The following is a 15,517-nucleotide window of genomic DNA, read 5'->3' on the forward strand; positions in this document are numbered from 1 at the left end:
AGAACATTCCACATTATCCCCACCACTTAGTTTGGGAAATTTACAAAATAAAATGTTTGTAATATGAAAACTACCTTACTAGATGTACATCAATCTAAACAGTGGAAATGTTCATGAAGAATTATTATACATTTTGATTGTGATCCTTATTAAAAAATAATAGATAGCTGAACCTCCTTCAGATAGTTAAGAAGGCAAAAACTTACAGAGTCAAGACCTTATGGAATCAAAATTAAATGTGTATTTGGAATTACTGGCAGAGAATGATATGCAAAAATAAATGTGCATACAGCAAAGGTAACAATCAACAAAACTAAAAGGCAACCTATGGAATTGGAGAAGATATCTGCAAGTGACATATCAGATAAACTGCTAGTATCCAAAATCTATAAAGAACTTATCAAACACAACACACAAAAAATAATCAAGTTAAATGGGAGAGGACATTAATAGACATTTTTCCAAAGAAGACAACCAGATGGCTAATAGACACGTGAAAGGTGCTCAACATCACTCATCATCAGGGAAATTCAAAATAAAACCACAGTGAGATACCACCTCACATCTGTCAAAAGGGCTAAAATTAACAAATCATGAAACAGCAAATGTTGCAAGGATGTGGAGTAAGGGGAATCCTCTTACACTTCTGGTGGGAATGTGAACTGGTACAGCTACTTTGGAAAACAGTATGGAGTTTCCTCAAAAAGGTAAAAAACAGAACTACCGTCTAACCCAGCAATTGCACTACTAGGTATTTATACAAAGGATACCAAAATGCTGATTCAAAGGGGCACATGCACCCCAATGTTTATAGCAGTACTATCCACAATAGTCAAATTATGGAAAGAGCCCAAATCCCTATCAACTGATGAATGGATAAAGGAGTATATATACACATAATATATGTATATATATATTACATACATACAATGGAATATTACTCAGCCATCAAAAAAGAATGAAAGCTTGCCATTTGCAAGGATGTGGATGGAGCTAGAATGCATTATGCTAAGCAAAATAAATCAGTCTGAGAAGGACAAATATCATATGATTTCACGCATATGTGGAATTTAAGAAACAAAACAGATGAACATGGGGGAAGGGAAAGAAAAATAAAATAAGGTAAAAACAGAGAGAGAGGCAAATGAGAAGAGACTCTTAACTATACAGAACAAACTGAAGGTTACTGGAAGGGAGGTGGGAGAGGGATAAATTGGGTGATGGGCCTTAAGGAAGGCACTTGTTGGGATGAGCACTGAGTGTTGTATGTAAGTGATGAACCACTACATTCTACTCCTGAAACCAGTGTTACAATATATGTTAAGTAACTTGACTTTAAAAACTTGGAAGAAAAAAATGTGCATAAACAACTCATCGAAGATAGAAGAAATATCTAAATTACTACATTCCTCCATGGATAAAGCTGAAGTGGTGGTCAAGTGCGATTTTTTCTGAAGTGTGATTTTTTCCTGGGTTGCAGTATCATGAGGAAGCCCCAAAGTTGATATGTCCCATATTCTAAGTTGAATTGTTATAAGAGGTTGGGGTCTGCTTCCCTGCTGAGGGGAGCCAAACCAACTCATTACTTCCACTCGCTCTGCACAGTTCAGTAGTTTTCAGTAGAATGCCTCATTTCAAGAGGTATTTGGAAAAAGTATATGGGAATTGAGTTGTCATAATGGGTTGGACCCTTTCTTGACCTTCAGGGACAAGGACCAGGGATGCTACAGCATGTGTGGCAGTGCATAGGATGGCTCTACACCTAACAAAGAATCATTCCTGCACCCAGCCCCACTTTCTAATGTTCCACTTTAAACATGTCCATTGTAGTTTAGTTGAAATGATAAAAAAAAAAAATACAAGTTACGTGAAAATTCCCTAACTTCAGACAAGGGTATTATAGATAGGGAAACTTCAATGGAATAAAGACATTGTTTCCCAATTATAAAAATTTTACTTATGTAGAGAGTTCTGTTCACTCAAGATCATTTCTGACTACATTCAATTTATTTACTTATTTTTTAAAAAAATTTTCATGTTTGTTTTAGAGAGAAAGAGAGAATGAGAGACAGAGTGCGAGCAGGGGCGGGGCAGAGAGAGAGGGAGACACAGAATCTAAAGCTGGCTCTGTGTCAGCACAGAGCCTGTCGTGGGGCTTGAAACCACACAATGAGATCATGACCCGAGCCAAAATTGGACGCTCAGCCGATTGAGCCACCCAGGCACCTCCTGACTACACTCAATTTAAAAGGTTTTCATTGTATGGATTAAATTGGTGGAGATTCATGACATGCAGTGATCTCATTAATCTTATCTTAGCATAATGATAAAAAAAAAACTGTGTGATGAAAAATATACATATTCAAATTATTTATTTATTTTGGGGGTCCTCATGCTTTTCAATTCTGCTCTGAAATGTTCAGTCTCACAAAGAAACAGTAAGGCTGAGGATAAGGGGTAGCAGGAAAGTAGCCTGCCCTCCCACTATTTGACAAGGAAGGGATGGCTTATGAGTCAAGGAGACAAGGTTGCATGGCTTACGGCTTTCTTGCCAGCACCACACTCGAGAAAGCCACCTTGTCAGGCTAGGAAATCCAAGCAGCAAGACAGAACAGGGAGGACTCACTTTGGTGGGGGCTGAAGGCATCTGGGGGAGGGAGTTCTGAGCTGTCTGCAAAGAACCTTCACAGGAACCCTGGGAGAAAATCGAAGCTGATGGTGAATTAGTTCTACCACGAAAGATCAATCCTAATTGACAATGACAAAAAAACGAATTAAATGGCATCCACCAAACTTAAGAGGAGAATGAAAGAAAGAGAGAGAGAAGCTGATGGCTGATGGTTGGGACTATTGCTTCCATCACAGGTCTTATAGCCCTTACTCGCCAGCACACTACAAGCACAACCAGCCAGGAGGATTACCCAGGGCAGCCATTTCCATGTGAATCTCCCTCTCCTCTCCAAAATATAACATAATGTAACCCTTTATGAAATTTAGACTGTAAAGTGAAGGAGTGATGTAAAAGAAAACGTGATCTTTACTAAACTAGAAGGAAAACAATCATTAGCATCACAGTGGCATATTACAAGCATCATTTAAACCATTTTTCAGTCTTGGTATAAGTTACCAGAGCCTTCCATTCAAAATGAAGACATTATTCCTTCAGCTCTTGGTGCTCTCCCTTGGAGACCAGAAGAGAAGGTAAAGAGGAGTGGTTGACAACTTTTACATCACACACTGACACTCATCATAAAACTAATAAATTTATGCTAATTTTATTTGAATTTTGTTGAAGTCATCAATTATTTTAGGTTTAAATAAAATCAGAAGCTGAGTAGAACTACCATATGGCAGTTATAGGTGAGCTAACCACAAAGCACTGGCCTATGTTATATCACGTATACTAGGCTTTAGAATCAAAGTATCTTGATCTTTTTAAAAATTTTTTATTTATTTTTTAAAATTTTTTAACATTTATTCATTTTTGAAAGACAGAGAGAGAGCGCAAACGGGGGAGGGCTAGAGAGAGAGGGAGACACAGAATCTGAAGCAGGCTCCAGGCCCAAGCTGTCAGCACAGAGCCTGACGTGGAGCTTGAACTCACGGGCTGCAAGATCATGACCTCAGCTAAAGTCGGCCACTTAACCAACTGAGCCACCCAGGCGCCCCAAAGTATCTTGATCTTTTAAATAAACTAAGGCAAATTTCTGCTGGGATGTTCAGTTTTGTAAATTATTTTGCAGAAGTATTTAATGCTTATTTAACCTATTTAATGGATTCCATCATATACCTACAAGGCTAAAGCCTAAAAATTCCTGTGCTGAACTTCAATTACTATTTGAGAGCCATAGACTCGTCATTTGAGTGCTTCTTGGCACTGTATAAACATAGTGCGGTAGTTTTAAAACATGCCCACAAATTCTTTGATGCTCCTCTTTTTAAGAGGTTGAGACTAATTTCCCTCCCTGACTACTCATTTCTAGTGAGTGGAATATAGTAGAAGGGATGGTTTGTGACCTCTGAGAGTAGATCATAAAAAGCACTATGACCTCGTGTTACTCTTAGATGCTGGGTCTGGACCAAGTTGGTTACCATGCTATGAGGAAAGGCTCATGTGGCAAGGAATTTGGCCTCCTGCCGCAAGCCAATTAGGAACTGAGGCCTTCTGCAATAACGAAGTAAGTGAAGCATTTGGAAATGGATCTTCCTTCTACAACCTTCATATAAGCTCCCACTTATATGTGGCTCCCACTAAGTCTGACAGCAACAAAATGAGACATTCTAAGCCAGAACTACCCAGCTAAACCACTCCCAGATTTCTGGACTCCCAATCTGTGAGATAATAATTGTGTATTATCTTAAGCCACTAAATTTTGGATTAATTTTTTACACAGTAATAGATAAGTACTACAAGTATTAACAGATTTAATTGCATATTAAATAACAGTCATGATGAAGGGTTTTGGGTGTGTGCTTTTGTGGTTTGTTTTGTTTTCTGTTTTTTCTTGTTTTTGTTTGCTTGCTGGTTTGCTTTTGTAAAGAAACATTATCTGTCTTGGGGAAGGGAATGCCTAACTTTAAATGTTCGTGGAACAGAAAAATAAGAAGTCGATTATTTGAAGTGATTATTTTGTTTTCTTACTCATAACCCATTCACTTATTTAGTCTCCAACATACATATTGCCATGTTTGCCCTAACCCTTCCAGTTTGTTCCCAGATTGCTATCATGAAGGGCACAACTGGCTGATAAACAGCTATGTTTGGGATGGGGGCAGATGAGACGCAGAAGTGGGGGTAAATCTCAAGTGAGAGAGTTCAAAGGAGATGCAAATAGGAAAGTGGGTGTTGTTCACTGTGTGTTATTTCTTTCTTGATTAAACCACGTAAAATTGCTGCTTTTGCAGGTCACAGTTGGTTGAAAACTGGCAATTTCATTTGATATAATATATACAATATATATTTGGTTTTATATATAATATGTATATATTAAACACCAATCCTTATTGCCTCTATGGCAAAAAAAAATTTTTTTTCAGTTAAATAGACTAGCCAAAACAAAACAAGAAGGAAAAATGAAAGGCAAGAAGAGAAAAAGGAAGAGAGGGGGAAGGAAGGAAAAAAGGAAGGAAGGAAGGAAGGAAGAAAGAAAGAAGGAAGGAGGGAAGGAAAGAAGGAAAGAAGGAAGGAAGGGAGAGAAGGGAGGAGGGAGAAAGACTTTTGGTTAGTTACTTTCATGCAAGTGGTATGATTTGAGGATTCTGCTTGTGTTCTGCCTTTGTCAATCACTGCATAACCTTGTGCAAGTCACTGAATCCTCACAATCTCAATTTTCTCATCCATTTCATGGGTGTAATAGCAACACCTACCACAAAGTTTGTTTTGAGGGTCAAATGAAATACTGTATGAAGAGAACTTTATGAAGTGCTATTCATTCCAAACACACTGTGGATATGGGACTTGGTACTCCAATCCTCAGATCCCTACCAGATACATGGGTTGTGCCTTTTTGTATACTGAAACAATGTTTGGGATCTTTGCAATAAGCAAAATAGATTATATTTTCTAGGTGTTATGAGCTCAGAAGTATCTCCCAAAATCCATATGTTGAAATCTTACCCACCCCATAACTCAGAATGTGACTATACTTGGAGATAGGGCTTTTAAAGAGGTAAATAAATTAAAATGAGATCATGAAGGTAGACCTTAATCCAATATGATTTATGTCCTTGTTAGAAGAGATTAGGAAACAGATACACACAGAACACAGAACATGTGAATACACAGGGAGAAGATGGCCATCAAGCCAAGAAGAGAGGTCTTGGAAGAAACCAATCTTACTAACAGTTTGATCTCAGACTTTTAGCCTCTGGAACTGTGAGAAAATAAATTTATTTTGTTTAAACCACACAGCCTCAGCAAGCTAATACACTAGATAACACCCACCAGGGTGTTAGAGTGGGATCGCATATGCTATTTGAGATTCAATCATCATTTAGCTATATAGATTTAGGACTGGCTGGTATCTGAGTAGCAGTTTTGTTGTATGAAAAGATTATTAGATTTTCTGAAGGGGTTTTTTAAGAACTATAACCAGTTGTATAATCTTAAAAAATTTTCTATATAGCTATAGAAAAGTTGAAAGAATTATTCAAATGTAAGTTATTTTGGAAGTTTTTTTCCCCTCACTCGGGAAATTTTAAAATTTTTTCACAAGGAAAGTAATATACACAGAAAAAACTACTTTATTTGAATATGGCTTAACTGTGGCAAATTTAAATTCTAGAGTGATTTTCCTTGTGGGTGCAAATGGAATGCTAATTAATGTTAATATTTAGTCTTGCAGAAACATAATTAGAGAGGTAAATCTGTTACATTTTTCTCTCAAACCAAATAATGCACCCCATTAGAAATATTTAAGGACAATCAGAAATTTGGCTTCACTTTGCTACATCTACTCATTATTAGTGCAAAACATTGAGAGGGGACTAGACATTATTGCTACTTTTGTAATATTATTGAGTTCTTAAGGTATATGAATATCACTGGAAAAATCCATATAATATTTTCAAGGAAAAATTAATATAATTGTGTTGCACCAATGTATTTTGTTGTTGCCAGAGATCCCTACAATGTTATTCTACATTTTATTACCATTTTATATATTGTTTTAATACCTAATTCCATATTAATTGATTTACATTATTGTCCCTCTGTGCCTCAAGCAGTGCATAAATATAAACTCACCCTCCTTAAAATAATAACTGCATTGACTATTGATTACAGCTTCTATTGAAAACTTCACAAAAATATTAAAATCTTCCATAACACAATAGCCTTGTGTGCCCTAGGGTACTGTCATAATGTATTGTGTTTAATTTCAGGGAATGTTTGAGTAAATTGTCTTTTCATCAACCCATAGTAACTTAGCTGGTAGTTATATATGCTGCATTTTCTCTTTTTTTTAGTTTATTTATTTATTTTGAGAGAGAGAGAGAGAGAGAGACAGAGAGAGACAGCGAGCAAGGGAGGGACAGAGAGAGGAAGAGAGAGAATCCCAGGCAGACTCTACACTGTCAGCGCAGACCCCTCAAACTCATGAATGGTGACATCATGACCTGAGCTGAAATCAAGAGTTGGATGCTTAACCAGCTGAGCCACCCAGGTGCCCCTATTCTGTATCTTTTTAGAGAGAGAGAGAGAGAGAGAGAGAGAGAGAGAGAAAACATTAACATACAAAAAGTTTCTTCTTTGTCAAGCTCTAATCTTGATTTTGTTTTAAGGTATGTTTATTTTTGAGAGAGAGAGACAGAGTGCAAGCAGGGGAGGGGCAGAGAAAGAGGGAGACACAGAAGCTGACACAGGGTCCAGGCTCTGAGTTGTCAGCACAGAGTCTAACGCAGGGCTCAAACTCACAAACTACGAGATCAAGACCTGAACTGAAGTCGGTTGCTTAACCGACTGAGCCACCCAGGTGCCCCTCTTTCTCCTCTTCTTGTGTGCTCCATCACTGTCTCATTTCTAACCATACCATGGTGGTATGTCACCTTGATTTGAGATGCTTAAAAGTTTTATGACTTTTCTTACATTTTTATGATGGGTTTCATACAGAAACTCTCTGAGAAGATCTGCTTTCCACCAACATTTTAATTCATACCTAACTGGTAATGGGTCTTATGAAGCAGTAACTGTCTTTCTCCCTTATGCTCTGAGTGCATGCTGTGATGTTCACCTCTGGCTGAGATGCAATCCATATATTATCTATGTAGCTACACTCTCTCTGGCAAGTAAATGAAGGATTTTATTTTCCATCTTTTAACAGGAAAACCAATTCTTCATTAGGAATTGAGCTGAAAACATTTCCTTGTTGCTGATGTTTAGTTAAGTAAGGTGTTGTAGAGAAATTTTATGACCACTCTTATGTAAGTTTCATTTTCCTAATATTCTAAAATCTTTTCAATGAAGTATGTTCCATTGTCTTTTATTATCTAGTATTGTTGTTGAAAAACAAGTGTAACCCCACTTCTCACTTCTCTGTAGGTAGTTGATTTTATTCTTTTAAGTTTTTAGAATCTTCTCATTATTCCTGATTTGAAAAAAATTAGAATTATATGCCTAAGTGTGGGTCTTTTTAATTTATACTGCTTGACACTTAAAAAAATTTAATGTTTATTTATTTATTTTTTTAGAGAGCGAGAGCAAGAGGGAGAAAGTATGGGGGAGGGGCAGAGAGAGAGAGGGGGAGAAAGAGAATCTCAAGCAGGCTCCAGCCTCCACACTGTCAGCGCAAAGCCCAATGTAGAGCTTGATCCCACAAACTGTGAGATCATGATCTGAGCCAAAATCAAGAGCTGGATGCATAACTGACTGAGTCACCCAGACACCCTTGCTTGATACTTTTAATCTTAAAATTTGTGGTTTTTCTTAACTGCGGTAAATACTCATATTATTTATTTGATTAATGTCTCCCATGTCTTTCACTGAAAATACTTTTAATGTGTATTTAACCTCTTTATTTGATTTTCCATGTCTCATCACTCTCTTTTGTATTTTTTATATTTTGAGGTCTACATTCTTGGAGATATTCTTCTATCTCATTCAGTATCCTTGTACTTTAGAAACATCATACCGTAACAAGGAGGTGTATAAGTTATTATACCCCTTTTTGTCCTCATATACATTGAAAATTAGATATTGTAACTTTCACAAGTAACATCAATTTGTCATCACTAAATTTTAAGTAATTGCTTACCACAATTATATAATCTCACAGTTAGAATGGGCCAAGATCCAATATCAGGGCAGTAAAATAATCTAGAATTTAATGAATGATTGCTAAGCACATGTAAGTAGGCTAATTTAAAATGTTAGAAACTTACGATGAAATATGGACAATTTAAATTCACAATTGAGGTCATAAAAAGCAGAACTGAAGCTATAGAAAGGCAGTTCAGTGACTGAGAGAAAAATTTCCTTGTTCTTCTAGAATACAGAAATAAAAAAAAGTTAGAAATATGTATGTGGAATAGAAAATGGAGATGTACAATACACATCACTGTAGATTTTTTTTTTCAAAGGAGAAGTAGATTCAAGTCGAGGCCCCAGATTTCTTATTAGATGTAGTTCTTCCCAGGAGCTGGTATGGAAATAAGGCCAATGCCACTACTTCTTGGAAAAAGGTCCAGCCAGCCATTACCATGTATGTTTCCTTTCATTGTGAACTTACAGGATGTTTTTCCAAAGTCACAGCTGGTTAAATGAGGTGGGCTCTGGGATTGCTTGTGACTGCCCAGTAGAGGAAAGCCTAGGGAGAGCAGTCTTGGACAGTACACTCTAGATGTTGAAGTCAGTATGCTTTTCTTTTCTCTCTGATGTGTGTGTTCTGGATTTCTTTTTCCTTGCTGTTGGGATGGTGAGATGCAAGAACTTGGGGAAGACAGAGGAGGCCATTGACTTGTTGGGTCCCTACACTATCATAGGGAAAAAATTTAATTCTTTGAAGAACTAGAACTATATAGGAATAGAGGCCTAAATTTAAGACAATAGTAGAGTGTTTCTTTGCCAATATTGTTTCCCCTGAACACTCCATCTCTCCTTCATGAAATTGGTAAGGGTGTAGTCACTGTTTATTTAGGATCCTGGTTCCTTTAAGGACTCTTTCTCTCTTAATTAATAACTATCATTTACTTTTTACATACTATTTAATACAGAATGGATAAAGCAGACCATACTGCCATACAAACAGGGGTTGATATTAGATTGGTCAAGTGCTCACTCAAGAGACCAAGTTTCTCTGGAAATAGGGCAGACCTTTCAGACACTTTTCATTAAAATGGTAGATCAGATTCTATAAATATGGAATTTGGGGCTTTTGAATTTGTGATTACTTCATTTTGTTTTTCCTTCATCTTTAAGAAGAAACCACATTCCTTAGGTAGCAAAGTTTTATTCTTCTTTATCTGCTTATTTGGAAATTCATAAATTCTATTACTTCTTCCCTCTGGATCTCTGGTATGCACAGCCACCAGCAGGGGTTATTTAATGTCCACCAACAACCCTAAATAGGGAAATAAGGCAGAATGTCTTCTTAGGTGTCCCTCATCCAAGCCTCACAGATCACAAGTGGTTGGCTCTTTTGCTCTTATAAATTCCATAAATGAGGATTATCAAATATTTAAACCAGAGCCAATCTGAGAGCATAAGGAAGGTATGCATCAGAGAAATGATGAATAAGCTACATTGTCTGGAAAGAAAGTATGACTATGTCGTCTTGTTTGGCCCCAAAGAAGGCTTAGAAATTGGTGAATTAATATGGGAAGGAATCTGAAACAAGATAAAAAAGAAAAATCCTAAGACAGCCCAGTGTAGTGCCATCTACTTCTGCTTGACACTAACTCCCTTCCCCTAAAAATTTGGAACAGAAAGCTTATTATTACATCTATTTTATAAGTTAAGGGAATGAATCTTAGAGTAACTTGCCTAATGTCACACATGTAGTATCGGAGTTGGTATCGTTAATAACAAGGCCCATGTACTTTTTTCTCTAGCCTGACATCTCCCAATTAAAATGCAATGTGATATGTGTCAGGATTCAGGTAAGTTTAGGGGAGTATGGTTTTAAGTAGACCGAGGAGGGTAAGTTATGAAACAGCTACCAAGGTCAGTGGCCTATAAATTAATTAAACACTCAAAACATATTTGTGCTTCCTAGAGTAGTGATTGCCTCAGACACACTAGCTAGAAGTGATGTGTGTAATTGAAAGAGCCTTTGTGGTATGATATTCAGCAAAGAAAATCATGCAATCAAGAGACTCTTAATTCCCCATTTTAGCGAGTTACACAGAGATACACGCTTCTGATGCAATGTTTCCATCCATGGAATTACAGGAAATTAAGGAGGAGGAAAAGGATATAAAGTGGCTGTAGCGCAGGATGACACAGCATAACTCTCACGCATGAAAAAAAAAAGTGCCTTTTGGATAAATAAAGTATCTGGCCTTTATGCACTTTAAGGTATATGTGCATATAAGTATATGCACTTTAAGGTTTGTTCGGTTTTGTTTTTAATCAAATGCTCCCAGATCCAGCAGGAAATTGTAGAAGGGACAATGCGAGCCCAGCTGCTGCCTCTGGAGAGCAAAGACTGATGTCGCCTGCAGCTGGGAAACCTCATAGCTGATAGGTCAAGATTGCAAACGGATAAATTCTGTCCTGATCCCACTCCCACAGGATTTCAATTCATTGAGCTTTTAGTTTGTTACTGACCCAAATAAAATGTGCGAGACTCTCTTATTTTTTTTTCCTTTGCTTTTTTATTTCCCTGTCCTTCTTTGGTTTTTGTGAATCATGTATTCACGGGGAAGCTGGATGATATGAAATTCACACACACCGACATGTAATTCTTTCGTTCCACAACAACCTAATACATAAAGGTTTACTTCATCTTCCTATCGGGGTCACCCATCTGGCTATCCCGGAGAGAGAAAAGCAGTTTGAACAAAAAGACTCTTTTTGGTCTGAGCAAATCCACACCATCAAGAGAAAGCAGGCAGGATTAGATGTAACTGACAATGCAGCCTCCCCGTTTCATCTTTCCCCCACTTCTCAGTAAGCCAATTCATCCATCCAGGTGTGGACCGCTGACGTGAATCCTCACTGATCTATAGCTCTTTTCTAGTACATAACAAGAAGGTGTTTATAAATTCGTTTCCTTCCTTGAGACACAAACACTGTCAGCTATTGTCTGCTGTCCTTGATTGTGGAGAGTCTTCCTCCCCTTTAATTTGCCACCCATTGTGCTTGTTTAGCTCCTTAGTTTAGTTTTCTCTTTATCAGATTCTGTTATGTTTCCACAACTCCCACTTCATCTCCCATTTCCTTTTAAACAAATACCTAAGTGAAAATAACCATCTTTGTTTCTTTGGAATATAATGGATACATTCATAGGACTAAATAATAGATGAGCACAAGATCTCTAGTTTAGAAGTCTCTTTAAGAATGATCTATACCATAAGCACAGTCCATAAGAATGCTTTTTATAAATATTGGTTGAAAGAAATAAATGAAGCAGATAAAAACTCAGTTTTTATTATTCCTTTCTGTCAATCAGTCCTCTCTGTCTTCCAAATTTAACCCCTTCCAAATACTATTCAGGCAAAACCTACACAGCTGTTCCTTTTTTTACTTGGCATCCCTTGATATCCAACTTAGTGGAGAAAGGACATTAATATTTATCAAGCCCTTACCAATGTCAGACACCATATTAAGTAGATTTTTGCATGCTATATGTAAATCTTCATAAAGATTCTCTTTCCAAAGATGACTCAGAATGGTTAAGGTAAGATTTCTTCACTCAAAATGTAGAAAAGTCACGAATTTATTGCTTCAACCAGAACAACAAAAAGGATGAACTATAAAATTTATATCATTTTTTAACAACCAAAAGGGAGGTAAAGTACACAAAAAAATTAATGGAACTAAATTTCAGAACTTCATAAGCTCCTCCTAAGAGAGAAGAAATTGCCTATTATGTTCATCTCAGGAAACACAATGGGAGAAGATGTTAAGTCCAACATAGTGTGATTTACAGGGTAAGGAGAAAATAGCCAAACTTCTAAAGGCCACATATAGTTTGGCATAGCAGATTAGAACCTTGAGGAGCTCCAGATACAGGGAGAGTCTGTACTCATCTGTCAATTCTTTCTCATGAGATCTTCACCAGTATACAGGGCAAAGGCTGAAAAAAGTAACAGCAGGGTCTAAAGAAATCCCACCAAGTTCATGGAGCCTTCACTGAAAGCATAGCAGAGCTCACTAAAGGCTGAAGAACAGAAGGAGGACAGAGAGATCTCTGGACTACTAAAAGGTGGGGTAGAGTGCAGAGAAAGCCTTTTGGTGACTTAAAAACATGACTGTCAAGCCCTAAGACATCTCAAGATTTTTATTGGTGCTTAAATCCCAAGTACTACTTGAGGGAGAATTCTAATTGGGTCATCAAATTATTTGGAACCAGTGGTGGCTTGTAATTTACCCAAAGTGTAACCTGTCCCAGAACTCAGTTCAATCATGGATTACAGGAAGGAGCATACCCTTCAATTGGGGTAAATATCATTTATTCAGTCTCTACTATTGTTAGCTTATTGTACCAATATCTCAAATATAAATTACAAGACATGCAAAGAAGCACAAAAAGGTGAACCATTCTCAAAACAAAGAATGGTCAATAGAAGCAGACCCAAAGATATTCCAGAGATTAGAAACAACAGACAACAACTTTAAAATAACTACTATAAATATGTTCATGTGTTAAGTGGAAAAGGTGAACAATAAGCATGAATACATAGAGAATTTTAGCAAAAAAAATTAACAATGCAAAATAATAAATGAAAATTCTACAACTGAAAAATACAATATTGAAAATGAAAATCATTTCATGGGCTTAAGAGCAGAAAGGACAATTCAAAAGAAAAAAAACACAGTGAACTACAAAAATCATAGTTTCTACCTCTGTCAGAAAGTTAAGGTACAGGGCCACCTGGGTCCCTCAGTCGGTTAAGTGTCCGACTTCGGCTCAGGTCATGATCTCGCGGTCTGTGGGTTCGAGCCCCGCGTCGGGCTCTGTGCTGACAGCTCAGAGCCTGGAGCCTGTTTCAGATTCTGTGTCTCCCTCTTTCTCTGACCCTCCCCTGTTCATGCTCTCTCTCTCTCTGTCTCAAAAATAAATAAATGTTAAAAAAAATTAAAAAAAAGAAAGTTAAGGTACAAAAATTTAAATGAACTACATTTCAACACTCCATAAACTCTTCCTAGTAGAGAAGGAATGTTCTGCTCTTCCCACCACTCTATAGGCAAAAAGTAAAGCAGAATGGTTAGGGTGTTTCCCAGAGGTTAGAGTTATTAAATAGAAGCTCTGAGATTTTTATTTAGGTCATCCCGACACCAAAGCATAGGCCTTTTCTATTATAAAGCTCTGTATCTCAAATTATACTTGCTTTTCTTATTATAGTGCTTTTATTCAGTTGCTCCCTACCAGATGTCTCCTAATCCAGATCACAAAACGCCTATGTGTCCTCTAAATCAGTTCCATTTTCTGTAATCCCAAATTGAGGTATCTGCATACAAAAAATTGCTACCATTATCAAAACTAAATGAGGTCTACACTAAATCCCAATTTAGATGGAATTGTTGATAGATACATATATAGATATAGACACAGACGTTATTTAGAGCCTTAAAGTGATACTTGAGCTGGATTTCCAACTAGTCTTTTTAATCATAGGCCCTTTCATTTTCCCTCCTAGACTCCAACACTTACTATTCTCTTGGACCTCTTTGATGTGATAGAAGAGGAGTCTCAAAATCAAATGTCTTCTGTGGCCAGGAAGATGAACTAAATGTACTAAGCAAAATCATCTGAGTAATCAGGCAATAGAGAGAATGAAAAATGCAAAAATGCAAAGAGCTATAAAGTGATACCATGCCAAAATGTATTCACATTCAAATGTATTTTTAACCGTCTCTGGATCAAGTTTTCAGCCAGATCTGTTCCTTACATTAACAGTTTGGTTTACAGAATAGAGCACGGTGGTTAAAATCTACTGTGACAGTCAAAACAGACTCCAAGCTCCAGCTCTGCCACTTGCTGACTTTAGTAACACAGGCCTTGTCATACGTGGATTAATGTGAGCCTTAGACCCCTTTCTAATCAGAGGGTAATAATAGCAGCACTTCTGCATAGGTCATAATAAAGACCAAATAACTGGGTAACGTGTGTAAATTGATTTGAACAATGCCTGATGCACAGTGATTTCTCAATAAATATTAGCTATTATTAGTATTAATGAATCTTAACTAAGTTTTCCAAAGAGGACTTACAATTTAGTGTTCAAATTTATTCTTAATAGGATCTAGAAAGGTTTATTTCAAATTAAATGTTTACTGGGATATTAGTATTACAATCTATGCTTGCAGTTAATCATACAAGGATAATATATGTGATCATGTATTAAGTACAATGTATTATACGTTAGCAATAGTAACTTCCTGATGACTGATGGCTAGTCCGTTATTCCATAATGGCATCTATATATTTTCCATCATATTCACAGAGTGCCTGTGATTTCTTTATTTTCAGAATTACTTTCCCTTCAAAGTATGCTGCTCTGGATATATTTCCCTGGAAAGTCATTTTAAAAATATTTGATGATTCTGCAGACCCCTCTTTATTAAAAAAAAACTATAAATATTCAACTCTGAATGTAAATACACATTTAAATGCAATGATGGCAAAGTTTCTTCTGGAAGTGACCGTTGAAATGAAAATGACGCAGGATTATGGTTCATTTTATATGTTATTTTATCTATTTGCCATGTTAATAAATTTCTGTTGACAGGATAAACCTGTTGGCTGCTGTTTCTCTTGCTAACAGCCTATTTATATGCACCATATAAATGTTTTATGGGTAGATTTCCCATCATAATTTGACTTAGAGCAAAATAAAGATATTACATTGCTGAAGG

The 15,517-nt window shown here is 36.8% G+C and overlaps 1 long non-coding RNA gene across 4 annotated transcripts; it reads left to right on the forward strand.

The window, feature by feature from the left end:
* The first annotated feature begins 4,078 nt into the window (after positions 1-4,078).
* Positions 4,079-14,761, forward strand: LOC122241195. Of its 4 annotated transcripts, XR_006221222.1 has the most exons (5): positions 4,079-4,178; positions 7,821-7,920; positions 10,546-10,593; positions 12,709-12,863; positions 14,299-14,761. It is a non-coding gene; the product is annotated as an uncharacterized LOC122241195 (long non-coding RNA). The 4 variants fall into 4 exon arrangements; XR_006221225.1 differs by lacking the exon at positions 12,709-12,863; XR_006221223.1 differs by lacking the exons at positions 7,821-7,920; positions 12,709-12,863.
* The last annotated feature ends 756 nt before the right edge of the window (positions 14,762-15,517 follow it).

Source organism: Panthera tigris, chromosome C1 (assembly GCF_018350195.1).
Source record: "Panthera tigris isolate Pti1 chromosome C1, P.tigris_Pti1_mat1.1, whole genome shotgun sequence".
Classification (NCBI taxonomy): domain Eukaryota; kingdom Metazoa; phylum Chordata; class Mammalia; order Carnivora; family Felidae; genus Panthera; species Panthera tigris.